Here is an 18,315-nt window from a genome sequence, read left to right as displayed (position 1 = left end):
GCCATCTTGTCATGAGTATTTTCAGTCATTGGTGACCCACTAGATAGTTTACTTCTATTCTAAGCTAGTGTAAGTCCATAAAAACATTTTATTTCCATTCATATGACAATTTTAATTTTAATTTAGTTAACTTTACTTAATTTTAGTCTTTTATTATGGTACATGAGTTGGTTTAATTTATTTAATTTTGAAATAATTTGGTAATTATTATTAATGGTAGAAAAATTAATAAAGGCTTGAAAACTGTCTCCCAATGACTCTATCCTCATTCTTTCACTTTAAGTTCTCCCAGTGTCTTCCCTTGACTTGTTCTTATGAGTGAACTTTCTAATCAACCAATGATTCCACCTCACAAACCTTTTGGAATAAGAGCTCAGAATTGAAACGATGAATACATAGGTGGACACTAATGGGAAACATTTTCATACAGTAGGTCATATCCAAAGCTCTCTGCATATACTATTAAACTAACACATTGAGTAAGCTAAAAACCAGGTTATTAGCTATGACCCAATTTGACTTAACATAAAACTAAGTTGACTTAACATAAAAACACACTATAGCTTATTTTAAGGAGTGGTAAGATATAAAGTGGATCAGTTGGGTTAGTTATAGAACAGATGTGACATGGTGTTTTTTCTTTTCAGTAGCATCTATGCCATACTGTACCCTTGCTAAATTGTTTGTATTCCATGGGTACCCTCGTTAGTGTTTCAGTTTTTTTTAAGACTCACTGAACAGCTAGCTCTCTCTCCTAGGAATGAAGGATGATACAAAGGATAGAATGTGGTGAGGGCTGAGGGCTACTGTAACATACTAACATTTAGAGGATGATTCTGATGGATCCTGACCTCTGGTCAGTTGCCTTCACTGCATTTAGGACTTTCTAGGCCAGGTATGTACAGGTACTGCCCCCACCCCTTTCAAAAGTAGTGCTTCATTCTTATCTCTTGTAACTGTATCCAATCCCAAAGGTAAAAGACAAGCAGAGGGCAAGGATGCTTAGCCAGGTTTGGATTGAGGTCAGTCTGCATAAGTTTAGGCTATGAATCATGGCTGGCAGAAATCAGTGTTTTCCTAAGACCAGGAAGTCCTCAAGACTAGGGAATGTGTTGTAATATAGATAAACGTCTTGTGGGAAATTTGGCCCACAAGGAAAAGGAATTTGGCAATTGTACAGTCAAGTATCAAATTATTGGGGCGCCTGGGTGGCTCAGTCAGTTAAGTGTCTGCCTTTGGTTCCGGTCATGATCTCGGAGTCCTGAGATTAAGCCGCACATCCAGCTCCCTGCTCAGCAGAGAGTCTGCTTCACCCTCTCCCTCTGCCCTTCCCCACTCCCAATCGTGCTCTCCCTCTTGCTCAAATAAATAAAATCTTTAAAAAAACAAAATAAAAAAATTATTTCAAAATTAAATAAATTAAACCAACAAGTTCATTTAAAAGCCATAATTATATATATAAAAAACACAGATCACCAAATGTCTCTACATAGTACCTCAAGTAACACAATTTGCCTCCTTTTAGCAAAACCACACTGATAAAGCTTGTATTACCTTTCCATTGCTTGTTTCCTACTGCTGCCATAACAAACTACCATAAACTTATTGTTAAAATAACACGGATTTACTATCTTATGGTTCCAGAGTCAAAAGTCTAAAATCAGTCTCTGGGGCTCTGGGGACAAATCTGTCCCTTGTTCTTTTCCAACTTCTAGAAGCTTCCCATGTTTTTTGGACTACCTCTCTCTGATCTCGAGCTTCCTTTGTCACATCTGTCTCTGACCTTCCTCTCGTATAAGGTCCCTTGTGATTTTGTTGGGCATATATAGAAAATCCAGGATAATGTTCCCATCTCAAGATTCTAGTCCCTTTTGACATGTAAGGTAGCCCCTGTGACATTCACAGTTTCCAGGAATGAGGATGTGTGCACTTTTGGGAGGCCATTACTCAGCCTACTATTTAAACTCTCTATTTAAACATTTAAATAGCCTATTTAAACATTTGTTCCACATATAATTTTTCAGATTTACATTAACAGCTTGAATAAAACCCTGAAAACATCCAGTCCAACATCATCATTATGTGTTGATGAGAGAGCAGAAACTCACATATCTTGCCTCCAAGCACTGTGCTTTTTCCATCACAGCATGCTACCTATATTCATTGCTAGTCCAGGATTTAGAATGTGTTTGTCCTTCTCTCTTTACTCTTGCTACTGGATTCTGCTATTGCTGCTATTTCCTCTTACGCTAAGATTAGATTTATTAAATAGAAGTTTATACTAAGTTCTACTTTCTTAACCTTATTCTCTTTCCACTAAATAACTTTATGCACTAGCAAATAAAAACAGCATCCTTCATACTGTAACTATATGAGCTTTCACACACTTTTGACCCAGTGCACTTTTGAATTTTCCTAAAAACATTTTAAACTACTGCTTCTAATGAGCTATCATTTTTTGAAATTTTTCACATAGGTATGGGACAAGCACTAGTTATCTCATTAGTCCTCATATCAATTTTATAATGGCATTATTTTTTTTAAGATTTTTTATTTATTTATTTGACAGGGAGAGAGACAACCAGCGAGAGAGGGAACACAAGCAGGGGGAGTGGGAGAGGAAGAAGCAGGCTTCCAGCAGAGGAGCCTGATGTGGGGCTCAATCCCATAACGCCGGGATCACGCCCTGAGCCGAAGGCAGACGCTTAACAACTGAGCCACCCAGGCGCCCCTATAATGGCATTGATTATTAATATTATCTCTCTTTAAAGAGAAGAAAACAGAAGCTTAAAGAAAGTAAGTAACTTGTTGAGTCTTAGACTCTAGGATTCATACCCTTGTCTAACTCCAGAGTCTAAAGTCTCAATCACAGCCCCAAGGACTTTTGTCTACAGTTAATTCAGAAAGATGGCTAGCTGAATGGAGTGTGCAGTCATTGCTCACAGGAGTACATTGCGTCATTGTGAGGACCCAACCAAAGTTAGGGCAGCAGTTACATGGTCTAATAAAATTAACTAGCCACACCCTAAAAATACTTTGTACGTCCACACCACTGGAAGAACACTGAATTCAGCCCAACGTATGAGATCTGTTTTTCCTTTAGTGTTTACTTACATGTCTAGGTATTGTGGATTTGGATGCTTTTTACCTGGGCAAAATTACAGAAATATTAGAATTCCAAGCAAAAAAAAAAAATTTAAGAGACACTCTTCTTGGACAAAAGCATAGTATCTTTGATTATAGTGTCTGTGGAAATAAGTTAAAAGGCATCACCAATGTAACTAAATTTGTTGGGCATGTTTTCTTAATGATTTATACTCAATTATCAAGGTTCAGTTTAGTCATACTAAAATATTTTTCCTTTTAACTGCTTGAGGATCTATTTAAAGAAGAAGTTTATTGAAATTTCAGAAAAGCAAAAGTTAGACATTAGATGTAAAAAAATATAATGAATGCAATTACTGTTCCATTACTAGACTGACGGAAAGAATAGTCAAGTAAACTGATCTGTGTTTCTGTAGGTATAAATGATGGAATGCTATTCTTTATAAGCCAAGTAAAGTTTGTTATTGAATGGAGGTATTTTGTTTGATCACCAACTTTACTACATCACAGTAGTATAATACATGGCTAAAATATTTTCTGCCCAGTTGAAAGTCAAGAAAAGATTCTTAGAAAAGGTTTGACGTTGTTAAATTACCAAAACATTCTGGACAACTGTGAAGCAAAAAAAAAAAAAAAAAAAGTGAGAAAGAAAAAGAAAAAACTAAAGAAAGAAGAAAAAAATTTGAAAACACCCAAATGATAAAAAATGAAATATGCTCTTAGAGACCAGCTTAGAAATGGAAGGGGAAAATATTCCACCATCGTATCCTCAGAAAACCTACAAAAAGAGGTACAAATTTCAATTAAATTCCTAGTTCCACAGCGTCAGTTCAGGCAGAATTATACCTTTGCCTACATTAGTTTCATAAATTCCTTTAGTCCCTGATTTCCTGGAGCTAAGTGCCCTGAGAAGAGAAGGGTTAATAAGTGACATATTAGCCAAAAAGAAAAGGCCTGGCTCTCACAGATGGTTTGTACAAGGACACCAAAGGAACGCAGGAGCAAGAGTGGAGTCATCAAGAAGAACAGCAAGGTCAGCAGGATTCCCAAGTATAGAGAAAGGAGAAAACCTCCAAAAGAACAAAGAGAAGGTAAGTGTCTTCCGTTATAAAATGAAATGCTCCTGTTATTAGTAGTAACAGTAATAGATCAATAACAAAGTAAGCTAAAACTACTAAAAAGAAGTTCACATTCATTGAGCACTCCTCTGTCAGGCACTGTGGTTGAGCCTTAAAGGTATTAGCTTACCGACGCTAGGATACGTTCTATTATTATTCAAATTTTACTAAGGAAAGTGAGGCACAGAGTAATTAAGGAACCTTCCCAAGGTCAAACACCAATGAAGTGACAGAATGAGGATTCCGCCCAGAAAATCTGATTCCATAGCCCACACTCAGCTAGCTCGTTATCCTGCTAAGATGGAATTGGAAATGGTAAGGTACTTCTGACTATTTGCATAGGAAAAACTTGCTATTTGCCTCCTCCTTACACTACAAAAATACAAAGGTACGTGGTGCCTCTTTGGTTAACATTCTAATGTGAAGCTGGATTTTTTCTGCCCACCCACACTCTGAAAAATTCTTGTACACAACCCAATTACTGGAAGAGTTAGAAATACAGCTGCTCCAGCAATAGCACATTTTCCCCACAACCCTTCAGTCTTCCCCTGCACACGCCATACACACACACCACACACACACACACACACACACACACACACACACACAGAGTGTATGAGAAGATTAGGCCCTCGTATCTACAAAGATTGTCTCTCATTGTTGAATCATCCCTGCTATCTTTATTTTCAGGGTGTTTATCATAACTCTTTTGTTCCACTTGCAACCCACTTGCTGATGCATCATTCCTTTCTTTGGTTAAGATAAAAAAAGATCTTGACAGCTGTATCATGCAGAAACCAAGACAGATTTACAAATGTAACTGAAAAAAGTAATAACCTATGCATTGAGTAAAGTGTTGGCTAAGGGGAGTCATTAAAAGTGGTCAGGTTTGCTTAACTATACTCAGGCTGCTATTCATACAAATGACTTTGCAAATATTCTAAAATAACTACTGCCTCAAATAATGAATTGTTTTAAAACTGGGGTTTTGAAATTTAAATTTAATGACGAACTATAAAAATCTATATATTTCCATATTGGCAGGCTTTATGACACGAACTTAGAGAAAATTAAAACATCTGGAGATTCACTACTAAATTATATCACAAACGCAGCATATAGAGAACAAGCATGAGAAGTACAAACATCACAAAATTTTGATCGTATACTTCTGAAACGTGAGGGACAACACCACATCCCACCTCTTATGTATTTCAAGTTGCTCCTTTGTTAAAATTGGAATCTTCACATTGTAAAATGGAAACTCCACATTCTGATAGGCAACAGTTAACACTTCCTTTTTTTTTTTTTTAGATTTTATTTATTTATTTGACAGTGCACACGAGCAGGGGGGAGGGGCAGAGGAAGAGGGAGAAGTAGGCTCCCTGCTGGGCAGGGAGCCCCATGCAGGACTCAGTCCCAGGGCAATCCCAGGGCCACGCATCGTGACCTGAGCCAAAGGGAGACGCTTCACTGACTGAGCCACCCAGGCGCCCCAACCCCCAACCCTTCTCCTTTCTTCATGTTAATTTTTATCAATCTTGATGACAGAACCAAAGATAAAAGACACTTTCTTTAATTTACTCAAGTGAAATTCTTCCTAAAATGTGTAACATTTTAGTAGAGCATACAAACTAAGGATGTCAGAGTATACCTCTAACTCTAAATTTAAGGTCCATTTATAGGCATCAGAGAAGTATGATGAGCATATTTTTAAGATAAGATCCATAGCCTACATCAGAGTCTCAAAGGAGTTAACCAAAAAACAACAACCAACAAAAAAGTTGAAAAACATTGTTCCAGACCAAAAAACCCCAGTCTTTTTATATATAGAATTCATGAATAAAAGTTATAAGCTTGAGCATAGAGAGAACAATTAAATGAGTCCGGTAAGTGTTAACTTACTTTCTCTATTGCACTACAGTTTTAAAAAGGCACACTCTCTTGTCCTCATCGTTTTGGTCTCTTTTTAGTGTGTTTGGAAATTTCTGTATATAGTTAAAAGAAAGAGCTATTACTTTTCTAAATTGATTCAGCACCATCAGTGAGCTCCCTTAGTTTGTTATACACAGCAGAATATTTAAATCTACTTAATAATCAAGTAACTATTTGGAGGACAGGAGCACCTGGGTAGCTCACTCCTTAGGCATCTGCCTTTGGCTCCCAGGGTCCTGGGATCCAACCCCACATTGGGCTCAGCGGGAGGCCTGCTTCTTCCTCTCCCACTCCCCCTGCTTGTGTTCACTCTCTTGCTGTCTCTCTCTCTGTCAGATAAATAAATAAATAATCTTAAAAAAAAAAAAACTGTATTAGAGAACGAACTAAATTAATCTCTGTCCCCACATAACAATTTGAGATGCAAATACATTGGGCTTAATTCCTGGTAAATACATATATACTCACACACCAAGGTTTAAGTTATTTTAATACACGTTGAGCATTTTCTATAATGCCTACATATTGTTAAATTTTTAAATAGTTAATTTTAGAGTCATAAGGGCAGGGTGAGGGGGTGATTTTTTTTTTTTCAAATCATAATTTTTCCCTTAAAGAAAGAACTCAAGGAATATTTTACTTTTGTTTTACAATTATAAGTAAGTTCTCAAATTATGGCTATGATTCATGATCATGCTCAAAGCTTATTTTTAACCCAAAGTTCTAGTAGAACACAAAGTAGGCATTTAGTATTTGTTGATTTGACTTTTTAAATTTTTGAACAAAAGCAAATATATCATTTAAAATATCACTATAACATACTGTTATCTGTACTATAAGTTGAAGCTGTATTAGAGATACGATGTATGTTCAACCTACTCACCGTCTTCTTCTTTCCTCCTCCAAGAACTCAAGAGTTTAAGACTATTTTTTCTTAAGATTTTATTTTTAAGTAATCTCTACACCCAGCATAAGGCTTGAACTCACATCGTTGAGATCAAGTCATATGCTCTACCAACTGAGCCAGCCAGGTGCCTCAAGAGTCAAAGACTTGTTAGTGGTTGTATTTAAGCATTTCTTTCAAGTGTGAATGTACATGTCACCTACGTATTATGAAACTTCAAGCTTTCTTTCTTTTTTTTTTTAAGATTTTATTTATTTATTTGACAGAGAGACAGCCAGCAAGAGAGGGAACACAAGCAGGGGGAGTGGGAGAGGAAGAAGCAGGCTACCAGCGGAGGAGCCTGATGCAGGGCTCGATCCCAGAACGCCGGGATCACGCCCTGAGCCAAAGGCAGACGCTTAACGACTGAGCCACCCAGGCGCCCCAAACTTCAAGCTTTCTAAAGAATAACTCTCATTTAGAATTATGTAAGAAACTTTAAAAACTTAGAATTAATAAGTAATTGAGTAAAACAGACTTTAATCTTGGACACTATTTCTCCAATGTCCATAAAGTATTAAAATTTTTAAAAAGATCTTTTTGTCTAGCTATCACAGCTCATTCGAATCAGGGTTATCTATGATGACCATGAATGAGTGAACTCTCTTTAAAGGTCAGTTCTTTGGCTTCATGCATCCAGAGGCCAAAACATCTGGCTAACTCAATTAATAAACTATGAAAATCTTAAGCTATTTTTTTGGTTATCCTATAAACTTATTTTTTTGAAGATTTTATTTATTTAGAGAGAGAGAGAGTGCACACAAGCAGGGGGAAGGGGCAGGGGAAGCGGAGAGAAAGAATCTCCAGCAGACTCCCCACTGAGCATGGAGCCCAACTGAGGCAGGGCTCCATTTGCCACTCTGAGATCATGACCTGTGCTGAAATCAAGAGTCAGCCATGTAAGCAACTAAGCCACCCAGGCGCCCCTCTACTATAAACTTATTGATTGAATCTGTTTTTACTTTTCAACCAGTTATAGCTAACTAACATGTTCAACTGAAACTATATTTTTGTACCACGTGACAGTACAAACCAATGTCCATTCGTAGTTGGGAAATAGAACTGGTTGTTTTCCCAAAATTCTTCTGTAAAATGATAGCATAAATAAGGTTCCATTCTGCCACTTCCTGTTGTTAATCTAGTACTAATAAAAGAAAACCAATTTTCAAATCCTAGTTTAAGTAAACTGTATGGTATGAAGTCTTGAAGAGACTTTCTGCTTCCAGAGCCAGCACTTTTTCCCCCAGAATGTTCTCCGTTGGCCCAGACCATCTGCCCCATTTTGCAGTCAAGTGGACTCTCATTCAAAAAGGGGTATAATCGTGGGGGGGTGCATGGGTGGCTCAGTCAGTTAAGGGGCTGACTTCTGCACAACCTCAAGGTCCTGGGATGGAGCCCCAGGTGGGGTTCCATGTTCAGTGGAGAGTCTGCTTGTCCCTCTCCTTCTCCCTCTGCCCCTTCCCCCATTTGTGCTTTCTCTCTCTCAAAAATCTTTAAAATAAACAAAAAAGGGTATAAAGATAGAAGGATAATTCATAACAAAGGAAATTAAAATAGCAAATAAACACATGGAAAAAAGTTTAGGAATCTAAAATTTGCAAATTAAAGCAATGATAAAATTTATTTCTTCCTTATTAATTTTTTTATAATTCTTTTTTTTTAAGATTTTATTTATTTATTTGACAGAGATAGAGATAGCCAGTGAGAGAGGGAACACAAGCAGGGGGAGTGGGAGAGGAAGAAGCAGGCTCACAGTGGAAGAGCCTGATGTGGGGCTCAATCCCACAACGCTGGGATCACACCCTGAGCCGAAGGCAGACGCTTAACCGCTGCACCACCCAGGCACCCCTCTTCCTTATTAATTGAACAAAGTTTAAAAATTCAGTGCATTCAAGGCTGATTCTTTCAACCCCCGTTTCCTGGAGTATAAACTGCTACATACTTCCAGGACAATAATCTGGTAATCTCTATCTAGAACCTTTATTTTTTTTTATGTATGTATGTATTTATGTATGTAATTGCTACATTTGGGTGGGGCTTGAACTCACAACCCCCAGATCAAGAGTTGTATGTTCTTCCAACTGAGCTGGCCAGGTATCCCTCTATCCAAAGCCTTTAAAATGTTTTTATTCCTCAATAATTCCTTTCTCCTCTAGTATCCTAAGGAAATAATCAGAAATTAGAACAAAATGTGCATAAGGATGTTCAATCATTTGGAAACAACTAAATGCCCAGTATTAGGGAAGCAGGTAAAATTTTGATACATGCGACCCATACAGTATTTTACTACCATTTAAAATTATGTTTGCACAAAATTTTTAATAGTGAGGGAAATTTATTTTAATATTAGCAGGGAAAAAAGCAAGGTACACTCTTGTACACATATGTAAGAAAAAAATCACATAGGAAAAAAGATTATAAAAAAAGACAATTGTTACATCTCAGAAGCAGGGTTAAGGTTATTTGTTTCCTCTGCTTCACAATTTCTTGTGCTTTCTCGAATATCTTCAGTGAGCATCTAACTGTCTCCAAAGAAATGAATTTTAAAAATTTCATTGAAATGGAAAGTATGTGAATTAGAATGCAGGTAATATGATTTGACAAATTTGCACTTGCTGGTGACTGCGTCTCTTAGAACTCAGAGATTAGGTAATCATATTTTTTAAAATATTTTATATTTTAAAAAATGAATTGGCTTTATAAAACAAAATGAAGAAGGACAAAAAAGTAGAACGGTTTGTAGGAACCTACTAACAATTTAATTTTCCAAGGTATGCTCATCAAGGCAGCCTCCAAAATAAGTTTTCCTAAACTTCCCACTTAACAGTTTCTCTGAACCCTCACAAGTAATAACTGTGCTGCCTAGTGAAAGCAGAATCTAAGAGGCAGCTACTTTTTAAGCTCTGGGTCCTTGATAAATTTCCTGTTTATAGATAAAAGACTATATATATTGTTTTTAATGATTTATCTGATTGCTATACATGGCCTGTTAATATTGTTTTTACTTTCTGAGCTGTGTGAAGGCAAGATAGATAAACCTTAGTTGCCAGGATCGTTCTCTTCCTCACCCCTTATTAGCCTTTATTATATATAATCTACACAGAATTTTAGCCATCATTTCTGGGGATAATCATAAAAAAATTATCAAAAGACAAGGAATTGTTAGGAAAATTAATGGCAAAATTGAACCACAAGAAAGAAAACTATTATATTAAGAGAAAATGTCATGAACAGATTCGTGGATATTACCTCTATTTCCTATAGCAATGCTTCCACAGAAGGAAATACAAACCCTCCCAGGATAGAGAACTTTAACTTCTGATTCTTTAGTTATAATTTATGGAATACTTAGCAAGGGAATTTGATATACAGTATTGCTGCTACGACTTATAGATGACTTCTAGAAATAATAGGTGTCCATGTTTGTGCAGTTTAATTAAGTCAGAGTTAAACCAGGACATGGGCGTAAAGTACCTAGGGAATAGAACTTACATGAGCAAAACTTCAGAACAGGGTCTCAACTGCAAGGATCTAATGAGTAGAAATTAGGATTTTTAAAGATAACCCCTTTTTTGTAGTATTAATATTACAAATAAGTGTGGAGATAATGACCAGCAAACATCAGCATAATAATACTTTCTCGAAAGCTAGCTAAATACAGTATCTTAGAACGCAGGATAGTAATAGTATTCTAAATGTGTAAGAATAACTCAGAATGAAGCCAAATGAGTTAAAAAATAAGAAACACAAAAGAGCAATAGGAAAATCGATTTTATAATTTCACCCTGCAGGTAACAAGTAAATCCTAATTTCATTTTGTTCTTAGCATTTCCATGAATAGGCGCAAATTATTTTGTTTTTTATATTGTCTTTTTTTTTAGCTTTGTCTTTATGGATACATACATTTCATTTGAAAAGATGAAAAATCAGGACATCCAGTTAAATTGAATTTCAAAAAAACAACAAATCATGTTTAGTATAAGTGTGTTGCAAATATTGCATGGAGCATATGACTACTAAAAAATTATTTGTTATCTAAAATTCACATTTCACTGTGTATCCCGTATTTCATCTGGCACCCCCAGGTATAGTAAAAATACATTCTAAATAAAGAATACTTTCCTTTTTTTTTTTTTTTAATGAAACTCCTTATAATCTTACTTAGGACAAAAACCCATGCAAATGTATTGCTCCTGTAGGAGATACATTTATCTGTGTTTTAAAAAAGAAAAAAGACAACCATTAGGTTTTAAAGCTTTCTATACTATGACAAACTAGTTCCTTAGCAAAAATAACCCTAAAATTTAACGTGAAAAATATTGTGGGAATAAATAGAATCATTAGATTACTTGTATTTTGTAGTTACTACATTAAGGACAATAATAATGAGTAAATAAATCATTCTAAACTGTAGAATAAAAAATAGGTCTAGGCTACAAATAAAACACTGCTAAGAATAAATTTTTGATAATCTGAAGTAAAACTGTCAAACATTCAAAATTTAATCTGATGCTTCCATACATGAAAAAAAAAAAACTGAGCTAGTTGTGTTTTCTTATATCTTAATTAACCATGAAAGACATAAAAACTTTCATTCTAAGAAACTATACTTTAAAGGCATATCCCTGAGGAATAGCTTTCTATGTACCTTACTCTTACATAGCATCTGCATAGGCAAACTGACCAAAAAGAGGTCAGCATTTTTCTAAACCACAATCTGCCAGACTGATGTGCCCTGCAACATCTGTTGACTTTCATTCTTTATTTTTAAAAAAATTATATACCAATATCGATTTCTTAGGTTTGACAAATATACCATAGTAATGTAAAATGATAACAATAGGGAAAACTACCAGAACTCACAGTACTATTTTTATAATTTTTCTATAAATCTAAAATTATTTCAAAATGGAAAGTTTAATAAATGAAATAAAAAGAACCATGCCACTGCTTTAGGACTATAAAATAATATGAGGAGTTCCAAAACAACTTCACAGATATAAATACCATTTCTTTGCAAAAGGGGCCACCATTACACTCCTCCTATGAAACTAAAATTTTCTCTGCAAAACAGGTGGAATTTTAAGAACGGAACACTTCACTGATTCTGATTTTCCTGGATATACATACTAAAACACTCAAGTAAACATATCACTAAGCAAAGTATGTTCACATTTAATAATTATATCATATACTAAACAAATTATATCATATGCTTTCTACAAAGTATATGCAACTGAAGAATATATGATGTTCTGTTGCCAAAATATTTACAAGGTTATTTTACTGCTCTCTGTTCATTACTATCACAACATTCAATTATGATAATGAGCTAAAATATGTCACTATTGAAGGCATAGGATATAAAATATATGTGTACCTTACTCAAACTTAACTACTGCAGCTTTAAGCCAAATAGTTATTTATTAGAAGAAAGAGCAAATTTAATTTTCCTCACAGTACAAAAGCTACTGAATTGTTACCTACAAGAACCTTATTAAAGTGGGAGAGATACAATTTAATGTTATTAAAAGGATTATTTTCCCCAAAATAGAAACTTTATTTTTTAAATAGAAACTTTATATATCTATAGACAAATTCTATTTAAGAGCATTTTTATAACAATATTTTTAAAACATTACTAAATCAATGTGAATATCATTTACATACATTTCCACCTGCCACCAGGTTCTCCCTCCCTTACAAAGGCCATTCTTTGTTAAATTGAAAGGGGAAAAAAAAAAGCCAAAATAAGGGATAGGTATGTAGGAGAGAAATGAAGCATTGATCAGTGTAGAAGAATGAGCACAAAACTTCCTGAAATGATAGGAAACCTGATGATAGGGTACCTGCATAATTAGGGACATTAAATTGGGTGCAAAATTGCACAGTACAAATCCTTTACTTTCAACTGAACTACACAATCATCTGAACTCTAGGGGGGAAAAACATCTACTTTCTTTCTTCTATTTCATTGCTTAAAATGGAGTGGCTAAAACTTAAAGCTGGAAGGATCAGTTCCCTCAAAGACGTAAAGATAACCCTAGGTGAATTATTGAGTTTTTTTTCAACATTCACATAGAGTACAGAGTGAAATGAGCATAATGTAAATCAACTCATTGTTTGGGCCCTTTCAAATTAGTTGCCAAAAGAAAAGTGAAAACTTGATAAGCAGGCTCCAATTTCTATGTGTTGATTTAGAAATCTTAAAGCTTGTGGGAGCTTAATTCATTTAAAGAAAGAAATTTAAAGGGAAGAAAGGTAAACACGGAAAATGCGATGCAATGAAACACTGATGTGAATGGGGTAGAAAGGATTTTCTTTAAAAAACAAAACAATAAAGAGTTCCATTGTGCTTTTAAATTACAAATTTAGATTTCTTTGATTTAGTTTGAGTCTGATTTCCTTCTGAGTATCAAATGCTATCATCCATTTAAATATTCAAACCATTGATGTTGTTTCTCAATATCTTGAGGGGGAATTAAAAACTAAAATCTTAAAAATTAAGTTCACATTTTCTAATAGGTAGATGACTATTTTGAATAAAGTAGTGAAGGTGTTTTGTTTTTTTTTAAACCTACCCCCGCCCCCCCCCATGAAAAGTCCATTTCTGAACTTGCAAACTAGATAGGTTCAGAACACTGATTGGGGCAGCTCCAAGTTTAACCCTTTTTCTCAGGATTCAAGGGGAAAAAAAGCCTAATTCACTAAAATAAGTGAAGAGAAATGGCAAAACTAAGTTCAGATATTCGGAGACAAGTCCCAGGTGGCTCATCTGCCCTCTTTCCTGGAAAATGTGGTCCCAGCTTTCATCAGTGTGAACTTTGTCTTAATAGGAACACATATTTAATCATCAAGGTAAATATTTTCTAACCTTAAAATATAAGATCTTTAGTAGAGATTTTTTTTTTAAGTATTTTTAAATCACAGATAAATTTACATGGAAAAATGTGAGGACAAACTGCTTTGCAGGCGCAAGAAAGGTGAGAGCAGGGAAGGGCTATCATTTGCCCCGAGATCTGAAAGACACTTGTAGCTTACTTGAGAAGCTTCATTTAGCATTGAGCAAACCGGGAAGTTCTGTTCCTGGTGACAGCGCAGTGGGAATTCCCACTCCAACAACCCATGAAATGTTACTGCATAATTATTCACCTTCTGAGGCCCATTAGAACTTATCAGTAAAGAAAGAAATTTAATTTAAACTCACCCCTCTGTGCTAAAGAATGACTGGGACATGAGATCAAAGCGCAAAGCTCTGTCCTCCAGTGGTTTGCAACACCTAGGCACAATAGGGTGAGAGAACGAAGCATTCCAGCGCTTCCTGGCTTTCCGGACCCCGGAGAGAGGGGTGGGAACATGGGCTCGAGTCACCGGCTAGTTTGAGGGAGGAGGGTAGTGGCAGCTCCAGAGGTGGTCGCGTCAAGTATATCCTGGAGCTTCTGGCGGCCAGAATGCTTCTATATCGGAGGCTGCAGGGGCTTGGTACTCGAGGCCCTCTCTGCAGACCTGATAGGTCTTCCCCTGCTTTACCCGCTACGGAGATACTGGTTAACTGAGTTGGTGGATTTAACCACAGGCGCTAGGAGGCTGGAGCCAGATCATGCGCAGGTGTGCTGCTCTGAGAACTCCCTGGATATAAGCGATGAGGAAGATGTTTATGGAGCAGCAGCATCACAGGGTGCCTTAAATGCATAGAAATGGCGCATGCATAACCATCGATAAGTGCCAAGTTTAATCCTTGGCATACCTCCAGCCTACATGGATCCAAACCTGTAGGATGAACTTCCAAGACGAGGGTCCAAGCCCTAGAAGCGCCTAAGAGAGGAGCGGTAAAAGGTTTACCAGGAGCAGGCTCTTTTCCTCAGGCTGCTCATGGAGCTGCAGGTACATTCTCCAAATAAAGCCCTTTAAAGGGTGCTCTTGTCCTTCCTTTCCTTCAGTTGTCACCAAAATATAGGGCCTGGAGGATGTTGCTAGTACTCCCCAAATATCTAGCTGCCCAAAGGGTCAAGAGGCAAAGAGGAAGAAGAAATCCTGAGAGAAGTTGCTAGGTTTTAGGTGCAAAGTGGTAAAGAAAAGTTGAGTATTGTTCAACAGGTACAATGATTCTCTCTCTCTCCCCCCCTCTCTTTCAATAGATCTATTTTTAAATCTATAGCTATAACTATTTCTATATCTATCATCTATCATCTATCTATCTATCTAATGTTCCCCTAAGTAGTCAGTGAGGTGGCTATACTAGTAGTTCTTTGACTCCCGAAATTAAAAAGGGCATTTTGTTTTGTTTTGTTTTGTTTTGCCACAGCCAATCAGACATGGTTTTGCTTCCTTTATGGTAACATTATGGGTAAAGGTGCGGAGTTCCTTGATTTGAGCCTGGCAAACCAATAATAAAATGACAAGACTAAAACTTCCCAAGGAAGGAGGATGCTGCACTTTGTAGAACGCGGCGAGGGATGGGGGGGGGGGTGCGAGTGAGTACCGCAGTTTGGCCAAGAAAAGAACACTGAAGGTGAAGAAGGTCAGGCAGACGTCGCTAAGAGAAATCCAAACAAGTCTGGGAAGAACGACCCGGGCCCGTCCTTGCCGCGGAAGGCCCTGGTGGCACTGGCAGGACGCAGCGCAGGGCGTGCCACCCCGGGATGGGGTGGGACAGAAAGGCCGCGAGGTCCAGGAGCTCGCGGATGCTGAGAATTTGGAAAGCAAGGAAAGGAAAGGCAATTCCCCACCCCGCTCTGACCCGAGCGCCTTTAGGGATCGGGGAGGTGAGCTCCGGGGAGTCTCACCGCCGCGATTCCCACGGTCGGTTCGTGCAAGGCCAGAGGCTCCGGGAAGCGCCGGCGGAGTCGGGACGGCAAGTCAGGCGCTCGGCGCGCTGCAGAGAGAGCCCGGGGCGCTTGGTGGCGCTCGTTGTCCGTGCAGCCAGCGGAGGCGCCCGCTACGCCTTTGTGTGCAACGGCGCTACGCCGGCGGCTCCGGCCTGCAGCACCCGGGGGACAGCGGGCGGAGGCTGGGGCTCGCGGGGAGATCCCAGACTGCGGCCCCACCCTTCGCTAAAACGCCGGAGTGGACGATGTAGCTCGCCGGATCCAAGCCCTTTCCGGGGGATCTCAGGGGGTCTTTCTGAGAGCAGCCGGCTCGTCAAGGAGCGAGGAGGAAAGGGGAGGTAGAGTTCAGAAAGGCTGGGAAATTCTCCCGGGTTCAAAACCTCCCCCTGAGTTCACAGAAAAAGAGAATGAGGAAAACTTTAGGTAGCCCAGACCTCAGCTAAGAGCCCTGCAAGGAAAGCAGAGGGCGCCTCCGCCGTTCCCTCCCGCGCAGCAAGAAGTGCTTGCCTGAGAAGCAAAGTTAGGGAGTGGGCTTAAAGGAAGCCCCCCTAGATGGGCTTGAAAGAATGGCTTTAGAACAGCAGTGAAAAGCGGCAGCTTTGAGCGGGCGCTTTATTACTGGCTCTCAATCACCCCAGGCTCTCCTCGCTGTCCCTAGAGCTCTGGAAGCCCCGACAGTCCTTAGGAACCAAAGCTAAATGTATAAGGCTGCTTCCTCACCGCCAGGAGACTCTGCAGAAAATTAAATTAAATTAAACACGCGCCCAGGGACCAAAGAAAATAGATTTCCTCCCCTCCCCCACGCTATAGCAAATCAACACTTCTGCGCACCGGGAATGCAGCGAACTTAAAGAGATGGCCACTGACGCGCATCCCCTTAAACCGCAGCCGCCGAAGCCCAGGATAGCAAGGAATTACCGGCTTTCCTTTAATCCGGAAGCAGGAAACAAATAGGGCGCAAGCAAATTCTGAATCTTATTTTTAAACAACAGCAACAATTGTATAACAAGCAAAGTCCTCAAAAGATGCCACCCAGAGACAGTCCTAACTCAAAAATGAGTACACCATTACTCTACACCTCACTCCTTCTCATTCCTTACTTAACACAATTTTGTTTTTTCTAGATACAGTGATAGAATTAATCTGCTGGGTTACTTTTTAAATAAAGAAAAGCAGGCAACTGTGGAAATCATATTTTTTAAAAAAGAAAGCGTTGATCATACCTGAGTTTTTCTTACGGGTGCCGGGAGAAATAATGCCTGTCTGGACAGAAGCATAAAAAGCAGCAGGAATATAAAAACCCCAGTTTCTTCAAAATACCTACATCAAATTAACCCCTCTTTGAGGCTATTCATATGAAAAATTGAGCAAAATGTAGAACTTCTTTCATTATAATATCTATCTCCAACACCTTAGGCAACCAGAGAATAATCACATCTACAATTTTGTTCCTCTAAATTTTCTGCCTTAATTTACCAACCTAAAAGAGCATCTGACCTTTGAGCTAATCCTACAAAATAAAATATTTAATTCAAAGAAATTCCTCCACAGGACTTCTGTAACGTTCCATTCAGTAATCTCACCAAAAATCCGCAGGGAGAGGAAAATGTTGATGGCAGAATTATCGATCTGCCCACTCAGGAGTACAGTCTCATCACCTGCTTGTCTTTAATTTTTAATTTCAGCATTCTCTTCCCAAGGGAAGCCCAGTTGGGAAGTTATACCAAGATTGGGGTAAGAATAAAGTTGAAGGAAGGCAAAACCATCCAAGAACTTTTTCTAATATCAGTTGATAAGGGAGAGTAACTCATCACATTGGCTTAAATTAAGCTTCTAGCATAAAATATTTTTGTTGATAGTCCAATTTCAACAAGTCACGGGCATGTCCCTAAGATGAAGGAGATCAGAGAGAGAAAGAGAGAGAGAAAAAAAAATTGAACCAGCAAAGGATAAAGCAAGGCAGGGAAGAAAGTTTGGGGAAGAAATGAGACAAGATCCACAGAAATGAGGGTTGAGCCATAGCCCGGTTCCAGTCTCTGGAGGGTGCACTGATAAAGCTGGCCTGACCTCTGGGTCAACAACTAGTTTAACTCTACCTTGATCTGAAGACTGGAAGCTTGTCTCTTGGTTCAAAGTGAGATCCAGCCTTAGGCTTCATTTGTGTGAGCCTTCAGGCACTCTTAAGAAGTGCTTTACCACAGACAAAGCAGAGAGAAATCACAATTTTGCAACTTATCTTCTGTCCTCCAAGAAGAGGATGTTCATCCCTAGAAAGGAACCGTGCCCACCCTCCACAAAGTGATTCTAGAAATACTGCTCAATAACCATCAAAACAAAATAAACCAGAGCTAGAAGTGGGAGGAGGAGGGGAAGGAGAAAAGTGAAA

Source organism: Ursus americanus, chromosome 3 (genome assembly GCF_024610735.1).
Source record: "Ursus americanus isolate L20-20 chromosome 3, mUrsAme1.1.p, whole genome shotgun sequence".
NCBI classification, from domain to species: Eukaryota; Metazoa; Chordata; class Mammalia; order Carnivora; family Ursidae; genus Ursus; species Ursus americanus.
The sequence above is the reverse complement of the archived record's forward strand: the minus strand, read 5'-3'. Positions refer to the sequence as shown.